General features: G+C 33.5%; 1 pseudogene; it reads right to left on the bottom strand.

The window, feature by feature from the left end:
- Nucleotides 1-7,156: 7,156 nt before the first annotated feature.
- On the bottom strand, nt 7,157-11,536 carry LOC134261151 (uncharacterized; annotated as a pseudogene).
- Between the last annotated feature and the right edge of the window lie 469 nt (nt 11,537-12,005).

The raw sequence follows: 12,005 nt of genomic DNA, 5'->3' as shown, positions 1-12,005 counted from the left end.
ACCTAATTTTTGGTCGTCACTATCCGAAAACTGAAGATGCATCAACTCACAAAGTTTGATGATTCTAAGCCAATAAATACCTAAGATACTTAAATATAGCCATAAAATGTCGAAAGTAGGTCACCGTGACCTACATTTTGGTCGACATTTTTCAGAGTCCCAAGATGCATCTCCTGACCAAGTTTGATGATTTTAGGTCTGAAGGTAATCAAAATATGCCTTTTAAACAATTTGAAAACATATGCCTGCAAAATTCTAAAAGTAGGACACAGTGACCTACTTTTTCTTAAATATGTTTTAAGGTCCCAAGATGCAGCAACTTACAAGATTTGATGATTCTAACCCTTTCAGTGCCTGAAATAATGGGATTAAATGTTTTAAAAAGGTTAAGTCATAAAGTTCAAAAAGTAGGTCACGGTGACCTACTTTTAAGTTGACGTTGTTCAAGGACCCAAGATGCATCAACTGACTAAGATTTTTTAGCAACTAGTACTTTTGGTTTTGTTTTCCTGATTATCTCCCCTTGTTTTAGGGTCCCAACCCTTATTTTAGTATAAATGGTAGCCCTTGGGCCAAGGATACCCTGTGGCAAATTTGGTATTGATTGGCCAAAGGGTTCTTGATTTATGGCCCATATTCTAAAAAGTTAACGCACACCGCACAAATGGCCATAGCATTAGCTCTTTGAGCCTTTGGCTCAGAAGAGCTAAAAATATTGTATAAACTGTTAATAAAATTAATTGACATGTATTTCTCATAAAAATTGATTCATAGACAAGAAGAAAGGAAACGAAGCTCAGTTTAAGTTCAACAACACTGTGAAGGAAAAACTCGTGGGGGGGGGGGGGGAAACAAGTTTAAATGACGGCGATACAGAGTCAGCATTTCAGCAAATAACGGTCGGTATTCAGCCAAATAGTTGACCACGACAAGTATTTATGAGTGATTTTTTTAGAACAATGTTGTTCATGTGACATGTTGATTTAATTGTCCATCTATAGTTTAATTGTCCATCTATAGCATGTCACTCTTGTACATGCAGCTAATCATTTTGTATGACACCTAATTTCTTCCTTTTGTTTAATTTGCTTTACTCAAACTTGTTTCTGTTAGTCAGTTGGAAACTGACAGGTGTGCCGTGAAGACCAAACTCTAGTCCAAAAGAATCAAACTTAACTAAATAAAGAAAATATTATTTATAAGTTGTTTTGAACATCTTTATTTCTGCCTATAAATTAAAGCGGTTTCCCCTTATCACACGCATTGAAAGTATTCAGATAAAAAGCGCCATTGGCCAAAGGAGGGTCGTTCAAAAATTATGCGGACTTGCTGCACAGAAAAAAAATATTTGACGACATAATCAGGCAAAATGTCGTACATAATGTAAAAGAATCTTTACTTATATGCTCTACAAAATTTCATTTCAAAATGTTGAAAATTGCTATCAATTGCAATTTTGAGTGATTTATCAGGACATATCATTAGACACGGAGCAGCAAAATCTTCGACGTCGCAGATATTATAAAAATTTGTGATTGAGCTTTCATTTCCTCAACATTTTCCGAAGAGTACCTGTACAGTTTGAGTTATCTACTCAACATCCAAACACCATTTCTTGTCAAGCTTTAAATCTATTAAAGAGGTAAAGAATATTCTTTTTTGGGGGGTTTAAAACCAAAAACTGCGATATTAATGAGATAGTGTGGTATTGGTGACTCTCAATCACGTTCTTTACAGTCTGGATGAAGTTTTCGTCGATAATCTTTCCGTCCTCCCGTATAGGCATTTTAAGAGGTCAAACGGTCTAAAATTCCACTTTGATATTTGTGGACGAATGCCACGCATACCCTTGTTTACTAGATGTTTTATTATGCATATTTTGGATGTATGATGGCGATATCTCGAGCATTACCAGACCTGCCTACCCTTTTAATTCCATGGGTGTAATTTCAGTAAATTTTTGGTGTAATTTCAGGGTAAAAGCGTAATCATGTTTTCTAGTTTGTTGTATTTACTATAATACGTTATTTTCTTTTAAAACAACCTAATTCGTACATCACTTAAGAAAAATGGAAAAAAAAACTTTTCTTTTTCGAATCATCTACTGGCCATAAAAGAGATGTAAAATACATGTGTACCAGTATTCTAAAACTCGAATCAACCGTACACCCTTAATGAAGCATGTTGTCAATTTGTATCAAATCACTTACACTACTGGCTTTTAAAACCCCTGTCCGTATGAAAATCCACTGTCTTTCTCTGTATCCTACAGCATTTTCACAGTAAGCTACGGTAAACCTACAGTATGGTACGGTATGCTAGCTCAGTATATACAGTAAATCTCTGTATGCCACTGTATGTATCCACAGCATGCTACAGTTACCTACAGTAGGCCCCGATACGCCTACAGTATGTCACTGTATGGCTACTGTTTCCTACAGACATCTACGGTATGCCACAGCATATGCCCCAGTACGTCCCTGTACATGTTTTTAAAGCAAAAATAAGAAGGATATACACTCCCAGAGCACTGTACGGTTAGCTAAGATGGGGGATTATCAAAGTAGTACACAGAGTTACTTACCTGAGAATTTTTTTAACAATATTTCAAACACAAAGTAGTATTTTTTTTTATTTGTAAGAGCCGTGTTGAGTTCCGTTATAACTGAAAAATTAATAAATCATTGCTTTAAAAAAATTTTGATCTATTTTTTTTATTAATCATTTAATTATATTTTAATTAATAAATTAAATCAATTTATTTTATTATTTTTATTTTATTTATTTATTTTATTTTATTATTTTTTTTTGGGGGGGGGGGGTTTAAAACCTGTTTAATACATAAAATACTCGGGGTGACTTTGTACCTTTTGTGAAGAAAAAAAAAACACACCAGGGGTAATATTCTGCATTTTAGAAAATTCTAGTATTTAAAATTGGTTGATTTAAAAAAATAACTATATAATTGCATGTTAATAATCATCGTAAAAAATCGATCTATTTCTTTTTATTTTCAAATTTGATAAAAACAAATTAATTTATTATGTAGCCGAAAATTTGGTTTATTTCTTATCCACCGTTTGACGATAAAATGTGTCTCAAAGTAATTTTCAAGCATATCTAAACTATTTTTATTATTTTAACTCCCTTGATGGATATCAAAATAATCGTCTCATTATGCACAATCTTAACCCGTCAAAAACTTTATTTTATACTTTTATTTTATTTTGACTGTCAAAAATCTGTTCTCGTAAAATAGAGAATGTTATTTCAAACAGCTGAAGAGTGGACACGGTCGCTCTGCCACAAAATAAACAAGGTATAGCAGTCATTGAAAGACAATAGGTGTCATGACCGTGTACCCAAATTCACTGGTAAACTGTGAATGGCTTTGAAGTTCTTTCATAATTGTGTTAGGTATTTGAAATCTATTTTTTTCAATCAAAATAAAGTAAAAGTATGAAAATTGGAAAATTTGGATAGTGCATTATGAGACGGTCATTTTGATATCCATCATGTACGAAAAATAATTGAAAGTCGTTTTAATATGCTTAAAAAATACTTTGTAGCATATTTTGAGATAAAAAGGTTTAAATTAAATAAAACCTAACAAAAATCAAATTGTTCGGGATATTTATAATTGATATCTTGTGTCATTTCAAAAATAATATATAAATGAAAAAATTGGTATTTTTATAATGATTATTTATTTATTTCTTTTATTTATTTATTTTATTTACCATTTATTTATTTTTCTAACACCTGTTTAATCCACATTATACTTGAAGTGACTTTGTACCTTTTTTGAAAAAAAAACAAAACATACAGCAAGGGTGCATTTGGAAATGTTCCAGTTTTTAAAATTAATTAAATACCGGTAATTTATTTGTTAATGGTTAGTAAATAAATAAATAAAACTAAATAATTGCATGTAATTAATTATTTATTTTAAAAAAAAAAATCAATCTATTTATTTCTTTTTATTTTGAAATTGTCGATAGAAACAAATTAATTTATTATGTTCCCGATAAATGGACTTATTTGGTCAATTCTTTATAAACCATTTTATAATAAAATATGTGTCAAAGTATTTTTGAAGCATATAAAAACTACCATTAATTATTTTACTTTCATGATGGATATCAAAATAATCGTCTCATTATGCATAATCTTAATCTGTGAATAGCTTTCTTGAAACTTTTATTTTGCTTTGATTGACAAAAATCGGTTCTCATACAAAGAGAAAATGTGATTTCAAACAGCTGCTGAGTGAACACGGTCGCTCTGCCACAAAATAAACAAGGTATAGTGGTCAGTGAAAGACAATAGGTGTCATGACTGTGTACATGTACCCCGAGTCAGTGGTAAACTATCAATGGCTTTGAAGGTCTTTCATAACCGTGTTAGGTTTTTGAAATCCATTTTTTTTTCAATCAAAAGAAAGTTAAAGTATGAAAATTGCAATTGACGAATTCAGATTGTGCATAAGGAGACGATAATTTAGATATCCATCATGGACATAAAAGAATTGAAAGTCGTTTTAATATGCTTAAAAATTACTTTGTAGCATATTTTAAGATAAAAATGTTTATATGAAATAAAACCAAAAAAAAAAAAATCAAATTGTTCTGGATTTTAATGATTGATTAATTTGTTGTTTTGTCAATTTCAAAAATAGAAAAATAAAAAAGATTTACATTTTAATAATTATTATTTATTTATTTAATTTATTTACCAATTATTTAATTTGTTAACACCTGTTTTATAGGAATCACTTCGTCTGACCACGGTGTTACGACGAAATAAACAACTGACTGATCACTCGGATCACTTTCAAATTTAACAATCATTTTAAAATCATAGTACAGTCTGCTTAATTATTGTCCCTTCTGCTTAAATCTGCTTAAATAAATGAATTTTGAAAAAAAAATCAAAAAAGAATTATTGATTTTCCCTGTAACAGTGTATGCTCCCTGAAGCGTGATACTTAAAATTATAACTGTTGATTTATATGGGGATGGTATCCTAACATGAGCCTAAATCTTTCAGAATCTTCTGATCTAAATTTTTCCAATTTATGTGTATTATAATTATATGCAGTTTTAATCGCATGCTAATTGATGAGAAAAGTACCTTCATCGAAAACAAGAAGTATTTGTCAAATCTGTGGAAGATATATTTTTATCTGACACAATTCAGGGGGTCAAAAGTATGAAGAAAAAAATTATTTAAAAAATATTTACTCTCTTATATGCTTTATTACATATTTGAGACCAAATGTCAGTTCGGGGGTGTGTGGGGGGGGGGGGGGGGGTGCTGCTAAAGATTTTCAGCTGAGGAGACACTATCAACTACTCGAGTTTCTTGACAAGTGAAAAAAGGTCATCAGAGTTTTCATTGAGGAGGCATGAAGTAGCTAATTTTTCTATAGCATTCTATATATCGGGAAAATTATTGGGGGCAACAGCACCCTATACCACCCCCACTTTTTACGGTCCTTTTTTCATCATGTTAATCAAAGTTTCAACGTGTGGCGTTACATTGAAAGTTTGTCCTCTCACTACTTATTTTACTTGATATTCTCTTTTACGAATTGGTACCGGGATTATATACCATTAAGCATGTTTAGTACAATAGCCAATAAATCATGTTAATGGTTTGTATACAACTCACGAATTTTACATGTATTTATTTACTTATCAGACACCAAAGACAGCTTGATATGCAGTCGGTATTAAATGTTTGACCCCATTTCAAATATCAAGGCAATGCAGATGCAAACACTTTTTGTGATTCACATGTATCGAAATCAAGGAAATTATAGGCGCGGCAGGCGCGGATCCATGACTTGAAGTTAGAGGGGGCGCCAAAAGTAGGCAAGGGGTCTGGGGGCCGCCTTGAGGCCCCCATTGGTGGGGACCCAGGGGCCGAAGCCCCCGGAAGCTCCTGGATTTTAGAGATTTTGTAGGGTAAAAATGAGGTCTACCGAGTATACATATTAACATTTTGTAGACGAAACTGTGATTTACATTAACTTTGACAATTTTACTTACGGGGGGCGCGCGCCGGGGGCGCCCCCCTTAAATCCGCCACTGCGCGTATATCCATTAAATTAAATATTTTCCCGGGAGAAGTGGGGTGGGTTGATTTTTCACATCAACTTTAATTATAATTACATTGTTCCCTTACCTGAGAAACCTATTTCTTGGAGGGGAGAGAAATTAAAATTTTTTTTAATGATTTTAGAGAGACCCAAACTCACCTCCCTTTACACCCGAAACATTTATACATGTAAACCTATTTGAATCCTTGAAAATTGTGTGCGATTATGAATTACAATAATCCCGACATATACCGGTTGGAAGAATAACAGTTGACATTGTTTGTAAATACATGTATATGTAATTAATTAATGCGTTTGATTTTATATAAACATGACAGTAATTTCAAATTAATCAAACATTTAACATTAATAATTATATGATGTACTGAAATTATTACATTCTTTCATCCATAATTAAAGATAAACGTTTTGAAATTAAAGGTCCCTGATCATGACATAATTATCATTGAATGGAATTTTTTAACGTGTACTAGTATGCTGCTTCTCAGGGGGGATGGAAGTTTACTATTGTATTTTACAAGTACTACTCAATCAAGGCAAACTATAAGGAATTGTTTGCATTCGTTGGTAGACACATGAAATAAAATGTACAATAATACGGTGGAAATAGAATTCCCTGTAGCCACAATGCCTGTAAATTTTATGTACATTTTTCCTTAATCTCAAAGAATATTTTAATATCCCAAATCTAAATTGTTCACTTTACTAATTCCTTGCTCTTTCCAATACTATGTAAATGCATTAGAATAGCAGCACTTTGAACAGAAACCAAACTGTTTGGTAGCCCTTTTCCTAACAAATAACTACTAATGGACCCAACCCAGAACTTCTTTTTACTTTCCAGAACAATGATTTTTTGTACCCCTCTTATTCAGTCAAGAAATATGTTGTAATTTTCTGCAACATTTTCCCGCATTAGTTAAGAGATGACCCTAGTTACCTTTTATGATTTGTTGTACTGAAATACTGCAAAGAGAATGGAAATTAAAGTAATATCTAAATTACAATTAACTAAAGGAAATAAGAACAAACTATGTAAATATATATTTTATTCATTGCTCAATCATACATACAGTCAAACAATCATCATGAAAGAAAAAAACAATGATTCACAAGTTCAATGAATACAGTAAGTGTCGTGACCATGATTGATAACGTTTCTTTTCAACTATGGTGTTAAAATAAAATGTACAAAAAAATTCAAATCTGTTAATTCAGCATGACTGAAATGGTGCAATTTGTAAAAATGCATTGAAAAGTGGAGAGAAGAAGCAAGGCTAATTTTCAAAGTCCTAGTATATACAAAATGATATATACTCTTCCATGATACAAATGTATTAGAAAAAAAAATTCCCTATTTAATATCAAATTTTTACAAAACCCTTTTTTACTTTAAACATTCAAATCAATATTCAGGTTTCAATTTCTTGAACATGTTGAATATATTTTTAACACAGCTACATATTGTATTTCATAATAATTATGCACATCACAATCAGTTACACAAGAAATTTAATTTTCAACTACATGTTGTCAAGTATGTCATGCCACAGTAAAGACAATCTATTTTACATTCAACAAATTGCAGAACTCTGGTCTAGTCATAACAAAGTATTCCAGTTTCACATTACACTGGTACATCTAATCTGATCCATTTGAATTGTCACAGTCAAGAGCATGATCACCGAAGACCGAGAATCCATATCGTATTCTGTTTCTTACTATAAACGAGTGATTTGCCAAGTCTGCTTACATGGAAAAGCTGTCGCCTAACTGGATTGTCTTCCACCACAAATAACGAATCACACTTCTCAGCCAGAGGAAACACATCAACAATTGTCCAGTGATGAATAGTTCCATCAACCACATGCTCTAAGAAAAAGCAAATGCGTCCAAACTGGTGGCCATTTACACTATGCAGCTTAACGATAGACCTTGGCTTATTCCCTCTGTATTTGTCGCCGACATAACGGACACTCCTACCATTGTCGTCTGTGATATCAAGCGTTCCATGGCATTCAGTCACAGTGTCTGTAAACTTGATAGCACTTATCTTCAAGTCCATTAGATAGAAATTCTGCATGTAGTGGCACATTTCCTTCGTCAGCAGACTGCGAGCGTTCTTTGTTGGTTGTTGGTTGTGTGATGCAGAACTGGTCTCGTTGCTCATCTCCTCCATTATCTGTTGGCTTATCTTCATCAAGGACTTCTCACCACCAAACACATTCCTGGGATTGAACTTCTGACTCAAAATCATGTAAATACACCAGTCATAAACCTAAAAAAAATCGATATTTTAAAGTAATAACTTTAAATATTTCAGGAATCTTAATGTAGAAAATTTACTGTTGTTTTTTTTTTCATTGATGGTGCATATAATCATATATAAGTATTCAGTCTACCAGTTGATATCAATATATTTTAACTTGTTTAGGATTTACTTAATTGAAATTGTATCTAAAATTAGTGCCACTTACTACATATGTTTCCATAACAGTAGACTCCTCTATCCCTTTCTTTAAACATTGCCTTGTTATCCAGCCATTTGCCCGTTCGTAGGGGAATAACCATCTACCATACATGGGTCCAAGTTTGGCCAAGTCATCCACAATATGATGAATCAAATGGGTTGTGAGATTCTAAAAAGAATATAGGCAATGCAATTTTTTATATTTTACGTGAATCTTAAGAATCATTCTTGATGCAGCACAGTGGGTTTAAAGTACTGATCCTATAAATCAAGGCAAAGATTGAACTGCTAAACAAAATAACTTGAATCAATCTAAAGCAACCTTATCTCAGTTTCAAATTATCTCTGTTTCAAACTTAGGACAGCTTATTTAAAATAAATATGTAATTATCTATCCACTGACAACAAGCCTATATAAACTGTTATAAACAATGGTCAACAGGTCTACATATGCATGCATGTAATTTTTTTTCACATTTATAATTAATATATCATTCTTAATAATACAGATTTTTTTCTGGCATTTTACCTGCATTGTAAGTGGAAAGTCTCGTTCCAGCATAGCGAGGGCTTCATGTGTATCAGCTTGGAGTTGAGGTAGTTCAGATATAGTCAGCTCAGGTGCAACCATTCTTTTGATGACATCACAGATGGCCTGTAGAGTCTTCTCTTGAGCTGGAGGGAGAAATCCACGAATACACCACTCAAATGCCCCTGACGTCACAAACTGAAAATGAAAGCAAAACACATGTATTCCAACGATGAAATTGAAATTAATGATCCGATATAATCATGATAATATGTGTTTAAGATCCAGGAGTACTTTTTTTAAGATTAACCTGTTTTTGAGTCACATATGAAGTTAAACATAAAATTACTCATCCCTTTAACATGTATACAGAGAGGATGATATGAAGTTTTACTAATCTTTTCATTTTTATAGCGTAATGTGTATCAACATGTATTTTAAGAAATGTGTGCAAAATTTCATGCATCGAAGTGGGTTTTTTTTCCTAAAAGAACTGGATGAGTACTTAGGTAGTAAATAAATAATTAAGTCTCAGGCTACTATAGTTTTTAAATTTTGATAATACATGTATTTTATCATCATCAAGCTCATATTTAAATTTTATACTTAGATCAAAACATGATATTCTGTACAACTACTCAGGCAATTAATGCAAGTAAGTACAATTTAGACATATGAATTTAATAAATTATAAATATGATAAACTTACTTGTAATTTTGAATTCATCGTCCTTAGAGTCCAAAGTTTGGTGAAGTGGGGCCCCGGGAAAATCTCTTGTGCATGGGTATAAACAATGTTCATTGCTCTTTCATCTGCTAACTTCATCTGTTCTTTAGTTAAGGACCATGGTGTCTCCAACTCTGAATGGCATTCTTCAATCTCTGTCTTTTGAACTTTTCTTTTCTTCTTTGGTTGAACAACATCTGTTCTTCCACTCTCTGGCCAAACTTGAGGAAATCTGCTGAATTCTTTTTCACAAGATTTTACCTTCAGGTTGTTGAACTTGCCAGAAAGCATCTCCATAAGATGGCTGATGAAATCTGCCAGTGTATGCATGCCGTCAGGTGACATTTGCTCGATCCTATTGTGATATGGCAAATTCTGAAGAATGTATTGACCTTTTAAGTCTGTCTGTTTCTGATGGTTTGTTTTCTGGGATTTATTGGGCTTCCGTTCGTACTGATTCCTTAGGTGGATTTCCTCTTCACGTGAGAAGGGCTCTGGTTTACTGTTCATGTCCTGCCCCTGGGTGGCAAATCCCTCGGAATTACGTAGCGGATGATCAGCAGAAAGAAATCTTCTGTTGGAAATGTGGATGGTTTTCTTCAGATGTTTGCAGTAATGGCCTGTTTCCGTACAGTAGGGGCATGATCTGAGGCCACCATGTCCAGACAAATGCAGCAACTTAGAATATCCGGGGATATCACAAAGATACTGCAGCAGTGCTACCTTAATTGACACAGGGGCAGATGTGTAAGAGTTGTGAACTGTAAATTCTGTAAGAGACAAAAGTTCATCAACAACAACAGACAGATAGGGCTCCAAGGACTTTGGTTCTGCTCCATTCTTGCCACTCGGTATAATCCCCATTAGCATCATAGGACCAAGCAGCTGTCTAATGGATGTGGGAAGAGTGATCCATGTCAGAATTATGGGCCACATGGACTTCTGGCAGGCTGAGTTTCTGTTTGGATTCACTCCATCGGTGAAAAGTGACAATGGTACGCACAGTTGCTTGTCCATTTCTTCAAACACTTGACCTTTAGCATACCAGGAGTGAAATTGTGAACTGTCGGTAAAGTCCTTTAACACTACATCACGATTACTTCCAGAATAAGTTATTGTTTTTTCATAGATCAATTTACACAGGTTTGATGTCCCAAACCACCGAGCCAACCGCGGTCCAATAGGCATATAGGAAAAAATTTTCCTTGATTTCCATTCTCCATCCTAGGTTCAGAACACTTCGGGCACACATTGTCTCTTGCCAGCTTCAAATCACCACTATCACGAAAAATAACACAGTCGTTGATGCATACATCATGCTTCTCCAGTGGCATCAGAAATGGTGCAACAAAAGCTCTGGCCTCCTTAAAAGTTGCAGGCAAACAATTTGGTTGGGGTAGAGATGACTTTTCACACTGAAGGCTATCTGATACGGCAGTTTTTGACATTCCATTGTTCACTGAAAATATGTAGAGATGTTTGGTCACTGCCTCAAGGACTGTTGTGGATGATCCATCAAACAGAGGTTGTCTGTACTTCTCACGGTGATACTCATTTTCTGCATGATGAAATTGGGGTCTAGGCAAGGAGGAAATATCTTCTGTTAACTTCTCACTGTGTTTGTAGAAGGAATACCGTGATATCCAAGCAACTTGACAGTTGAAACATGTGCAGAACTTGAGGGCAGCTAAATAATAAAAATAAGCTTTACATTACATATCTGCATGATCAGACTTTCACATTATCAAATTACAAACAACATTTCTGGAATTATTACAATTGATATTATGTTTCACTAAACAATTTTTAAAAAGAGGATAATTATTAAAGTTAGAGTAAATATATTGATGCTGTTTTATTTTTAAATTCTAAAATGATCATTCATTAAAAAAAATAATTTTTACCATTAGGTCCTTTTTCCTCCATGCCCCCACTTATTGCATATGCATTCAAAATGCATGCCCAAATGAAAAAAATTATAACTATCATAGAAAGAACCTACTCCTATGGCACTGTAAGGGATACTGACTGTGTGTTAATTACTACTGTTGTGTATGAATTGCTACTGTTGTGTATGTATGGTTGCTACTGTTGAAACTCAGAGATCAGTCATCAAAAAGATGAAGTGTCTTTGATCAAATATCTTGCAAATTGA

Source organism: Saccostrea cucullata, unplaced genomic scaffold (assembly GCF_032062105.1).
Source record: "Saccostrea cucullata isolate Sc308-1 unplaced genomic scaffold, CSIRO_AGI_Scuc_v1 ctg12531, whole genome shotgun sequence".
NCBI lineage: Eukaryota > Metazoa > Mollusca > Bivalvia > Ostreida > Ostreidae > Saccostrea > Saccostrea cuccullata.
The sequence above is the reverse complement of the archived record's forward strand: the minus strand, read 5'-3'. Positions and strand labels throughout refer to the sequence as shown.